Here is a 5,554-nt window from a genome sequence, read left to right as displayed (position 1 = left end):
CTACTGCTCACAGACCAAAGTATTTCCCAGTGACTGAAATCCTGGCCATAAAAAGTCTGTGACAAAACACACGGTCAAGGTTTCCAACTGTGCTAGGACATTCTCTTGAGTTGATGGACAGCTAGATTCAAATCCAAAAGGCGATGGATAAAATGTATATGAGCCTTCTACCTATTGGATAAATACCCAGACACTGAGTGTCATCTCTAGACCCCGCCTCCCTCACCATACCCAAAGAACATTGCTCCTGCCTGTCTTCGGTCATCTCTGAAGAAGGATAGAGAAGTCCCTTCAAAATTCGGTCTGCAGTGTTCAGATTTACAAACATAGGCCCATAGCTAGCATATAAGGCTGTGTCTAATTTGGAGTCAAGCCCATCCTCTCACACAGAAGTAACATATCATGACTTGGGTCCACACCTAATTTTGTATACCTAAATTGTGTCTAGCCTGCCTCCAGGAACAGTGCCTGGGAGTGAAGCTCTTTCCCTTTTCTCTGCCTGAGCAACACTTGAAAGTGAGCTAGTGGCATGTCCTAACTGTGAGACACCACCAGTCCCTGGCCAGGCCAACAACCGAGGGACAGCTTTTGAGTCTCTTGACAACTGCCTTGTACAGGGATGAGAAGGGAACATCCAAAATGATGGTGAGCAACTATTACAGCTCAGCCTGAGATTTTGAAGTGCAAAGAGGGCAGAACACCAGTCACCCCATGTATGGTTTTATTGCAGAAATTTTTACGTGTACTAAACTCATCTAACCTCTACTACAGAAAAGCAGAGCTATGGTTAAACGAGAGTGAGTATGTCTGATGCATCACTGCAGGGAGCCTGGGTCCTGTTGTTCTGTGTTGCTTTTGGTATCTTCTACACTTTTTTTGTTCTCTCTTTCTAGGCTCTTAATTGCCATGAGGAACCAACCTCCTTCATGTACTCAAGGCTGTTGTCACTCCCACCATGGCTCCAGTCCTTCCTCCTTGCTCCTTGGGCTCTAGATGCCCCTCACCCTGATCTTCTCCCTGTTTCCCTTGCTGTTTCCAGGCTGCCTTGCTCTGGGTTGTGCCAGTACTGGATTAGACTGAATACAAGTCCCACATTCTTTATTACAGAGTCAGCATTTCTTCCTCGTTCCTTGCCTGGCTGCCGCCCAGCAGGTTATTTTTGGACCTACACTAGCTGGCCCAGAACACAGCCATGCCAGGGAGGGTACTAACAGCTAAACACTGCCGAGGATTGTTTGCCAGTGCCTGAGCTCGAAATGAAGTGCTGTTTTATTTGGGACATAGACACAGGATAAACGTCCCTGCGGAGAAGGGCAGTAGAGGGTAAGGTTTGTAAGTGTTCAGCATGGAAGGGTTAGCTGGGGGAAGGAGAGGCATGGCTGGGCAGCAGCCCCTTGTAGTGCCTTCCCTGTAACCAGCAGCACTGGAAACCCACAGGCTCGGGGTGGGAGACACAGTGCTGTGAGAGGGATTAAGCTGTCTGCATGTTTTCCTCCCTTCCCTCCTAGACATAGACTGGCTCTCACCACTGTTTTCTCAAGCCAGGATGGGAACTCTGCTCCTGGGACATGTGGTTCCCACACCTCCCCCTGGGTCAAGGCAAGAAGCAGCAAAACTGCAGCAGCACTTCAGGATTGTCCTGTGGGCCTTGGTGGGTTGGGACTGGGAGACATTGGTCTAGCAGGTAGGTCATGAATCAGGCATTTCTCCTCACCCCATGCCTCCCCCTCCCAAGACAACGAGCGTTGCAAGCCCATGGTGTAGAGTTCAAGCTGTAGGTCAGGCAGAGTGTGTATGGGGACAGGTGTTGGGTGGTAAGAGGGTGTAAAAGAAGGGGGCAGGAGGAGGGGAAGGAGAAGGGATGGCAGAAGCAGGACTGGAAATAACATCTATGAAATGGTTGGGAAAGACAGATTTGGTTGAACTTTCTGGATAAGAGTTAATCCTCCATGTGTTCTATGAGTTGGTGCATAATACTGATGTATAGGTGTAAAGTGGGACTCCATGAGGAGGTATAGACCCTTCAGCATCTTAGTTAGGTGTCCTTCCTATGATATATTCATTTTATTTAGAACCAGAAGCAATTTTACCTTCTCTGGTGCACCTGCTCTCATTGTAAAATGTTGTGTCGTACTTCAGTGGTCCTTATGCCTTTAGAGTCAGATGACCACCAATGATGCGTACCTACTTTTCTGGGAGCCAGCTTGGAACAGCTTATAGAGGTCTGAATTTCTGCTCTGGAGAACATCCCTTTGAAAATATCTTGTGCTGGGCAACTCTCAACACATGCCATGAGGAGCACATGATACCATTGCACCTTCCCAGTCCCACTGTAGTGGCTGCAGGTCTTGGAGGAAGCCTGAGTGCCCTTAGAGCAGTCAGTGAGCAGATGCAGTGGGGTTGTTGTGGTACCTGAGCTGCCTTATTTGAAGCCAGGGTAAATCTGCAGGGGCCAGCTTCCCTCACAACTTGCAGCTGGGTGTGACCTGAGGACATAGCAGCAGCTACAGGGCCAATGTCCTGCCTCTAGCAGATGGCAACCATGGATGCCTGGAGAACAGTGTTAAATCCTGTGGCAGAGTCATGACATGTTGCTAGCTTATTTCTTAACCTTTCACTTTCTATTGCAGTGTTTTTGTGAAAAAAATGTTATTGTTATACTTGAATTTATCATGCTGTTGGAGAGCACTGGGTGTGAGTCAGCCTTGAGGCAGTAAGATGGACAAGATGAGCTCTTGAAGTACCTTTCCAGACCTATTTCTACAAGTCTATGAGCAGAACAAAATGAACTCAAGATGTTTTCCCAGAAGAGAGCAAATAAAGGAACCATTTCTTTGAATTCTACACAGATTGAATATGAATAAAATGAATCCCACATCTGGTCCATTCTTCTTTTTCATTTCTTTAAAGAACAGATACAATAATGCCATACACACACACAAAAACCAAGCAGGGAAGATCACATCAAGGGTACCTCAGGTTTTACTTTCTGTCTCTTTTTGAAATGGCAAAAAATTAAAACAAAAAAATCTGCATGCCCCACATGCTTAAATAAAAACAACAGCTCTAGCTAAACCATGGCAGTCCCTGTGCTGAGTGTTACAAAATCAAAATCCGAGAGGGGAAAGGAGTTGGCAGTGGCTAGAAAGGGCTGTCCTCACAGGGAGGAGGGCTCAGAAAGCTTTTTGGCTCACAAGAATTTGTGATATGAAGGTAAGCAGCTGGACTCCCTCCACAATGTGTGAAGGAAGTTTGACGCCTGGTGACTCCAAAAAGCCAGAGTGCTGAGCAGAGACCTGCTTGTCCAAGCCAGTGACAACCACTGGAGAGACACATTTGCCCATCACCCCATCTCTGAAAGCCGCTCAGATGCCCAGCTCAGGCCAGGGAGCAGATACAGTGTATGGCAGCCCCTCCAAGTTGTGAACAATGAGCACTGTCATGTGCCAAATATTTAGGATGAGCCCTATCGTGCAGTTTGTTTGCTCAACTGAGTTGTATGCCTTTTTTGAATCTTGCAAGGCTCCAGACAAACCATATACATTGGTCTTATAAATATTTATTAATTTCCCCTTTGTTAGCTAATTGTTTTGCAACACAGATGACTTTCTTCATTAAACAGATTGCTAAAATGCTGTTCCACAATACATTTATTGTTAATTCTCTACTTAGTTAAGAATGTATGTTTTTTGGACAATGAAACAACTATGCATAGTGCCTGACAGGTTAGCTTTTAAAATTAACTTTGTGTTTGGGTTTGAATGGTCAGCAGCAAGGAAGATACTCCTTAAATGCATTCTTAAAAAAATCAGTAAATAAGTATAGCTCAAAATTCATGTAGAATCAGAATTATGCAATTTTCTTGCACATTACCTTCTGCCTACTGTATCTGCTAATAACATTTCTGAATCAGATTTGTTGTACTAAGTTTATCTCTCCCCAGACAGCAAATTTTTGATATGCTGTAGCTAACTTTTAAGATGCATTTTGACATAAGCTGTGTAAAAATCGTGTCTCTTATTTTGTGCATAAATTTATTTTGTTCATTTTTTTCCTTTTGGTAGCCTCCTTTTGCCATTTGCAATTCTTGCTATGTACGTGCTTTAGAAAGAACACATCCACATTTGAGTGGCTAATCAAGAGGAACTAACCAAAATCATCACTTTCTAGTACTTGAAAATATTCTAATTTTTTAATGGAGAATATGCATTCTTAAATTAAATATACATAATAAGTAATAAGTAGTAATAAGAATAAAGTGGGCTCTGTAAGAATGAATGTTATGTTTTAAGCAAAATGCATTTGATTTGCTGGGTTCAAAGCTGCTTTGAATCAGTAAGAATCAGTGCAAAAAATGGGGTGAGTAGGATAGAAAGCCTCATAATGCTCAAAAATTGTCCATAATTGTATGGATTTTAAATATAAAAGTTGGCAGTGGCAAAAGCTAAAAGCCATTAGGAGAGAACCTATTGTGCAACATCAGTAATCGTAACTCATAATCTTAGGGGGAAAAAACCTAACTAGAGTTTTCTAAAATTTTCATAACTGTACTTGAGTCTTGTCTTGATGTTTACTACAATGATGGCATTGTTTGAAATGACATAGCCTAATGCATATATGAATCCTGTTTGAAAAGAGCTACTAATTAACATGAATAGTCTTCTTCTCTGAAGGTCATTTATTACAAAGTTCATTTTTCAGCCGAGCATTGCTAAAGTAGTCACCCCCGCTAACAGCCATTAGATTAAGAGACTTAGGTCTGTTCTCTTCCTGACACTGGGTCAGGATTTTCAAAGAAAGAGGCTCTTCGATGCCAAGAAGCCCTTAAAAATAATATTTGAACAGAAAAAGAATGGATGTAATTACATTGTAAATATTTCTGTGGTTATTGAATTAATGAAGATAATTCTATTCATTTTATCTTAAAAAAAACCTCACACCAAGTTTTCCTTATCTGATGTTCCAGTGCAGCTCTTCCCCATGGGACCTTTGATTTCTTGTCATAACGATTCATTAAAACTGAGAGACACTGAATATTTAACATCTGATGTGTGAGCATGTTCACCTATTGCCAAATATTAGGCACATGAAGCCCCAGGTGCCTCTGCCTCCCCTTTGGAAGCCCCAGAAAGGCTTTCTGTGTCTGCATGCATGCCAGCCACTGCTGCTTCTCCAGAGATAAGAGATCTCCTAATCCAAAGGGCACTGATTTACCACTGCCAGACTTACAAATTTGCAAACTGCCACTTCACCAAGACTTCAGTGATGCCACCTGAGCCATGAATATCTAATTCTGAAATAATGTGTGTCCAGGAGCCTCATTAATACCATTGCCATGATGTTCACTTGGATATAGATTTAGAAACTGCAATGAAAGAAAGTTACTGCTTGGGCTAAGGGACATCCCCTCTGGTGAGTTTCCTGGTCATGTCTGTGGACATGTGGTGATAAAGGAGTTAAGGATCCTTGTTGTGGTTGCAAAAACTTGTTCACCCATGTCAGCTAGTTACAAACAAGTATGGGGTCTTTTGGACTGGGGTAAGATGTTAAATAC

General features: G+C 42.9%; 1 long non-coding RNA gene across 1 annotated transcript; it reads left to right on the top strand.

Moving 5' to 3' along the window:
* Positions 1-1,182: 1,182 nt before the first annotated feature.
* Positions 1,183-2,884, top strand: LOC141941873 (uncharacterized). The gene is made up of 3 exons (XR_012628459.1): positions 1,183-1,323; positions 1,509-1,684; positions 2,631-2,884. It is a non-coding gene; the product is annotated as an uncharacterized LOC141941873 (long non-coding RNA).
* Positions 2,885-5,554: the final 2,670 nt, after the last annotated feature.

This window comes from Strix uralensis, chromosome 3 (assembly GCF_047716275.1).
Source record: "Strix uralensis isolate ZFMK-TIS-50842 chromosome 3, bStrUra1, whole genome shotgun sequence".
NCBI lineage: Eukaryota > Metazoa > Chordata > Aves > Strigiformes > Strigidae > Strix > Strix uralensis.
This window is presented reverse-complemented; position numbering and strand designations above follow the sequence as displayed.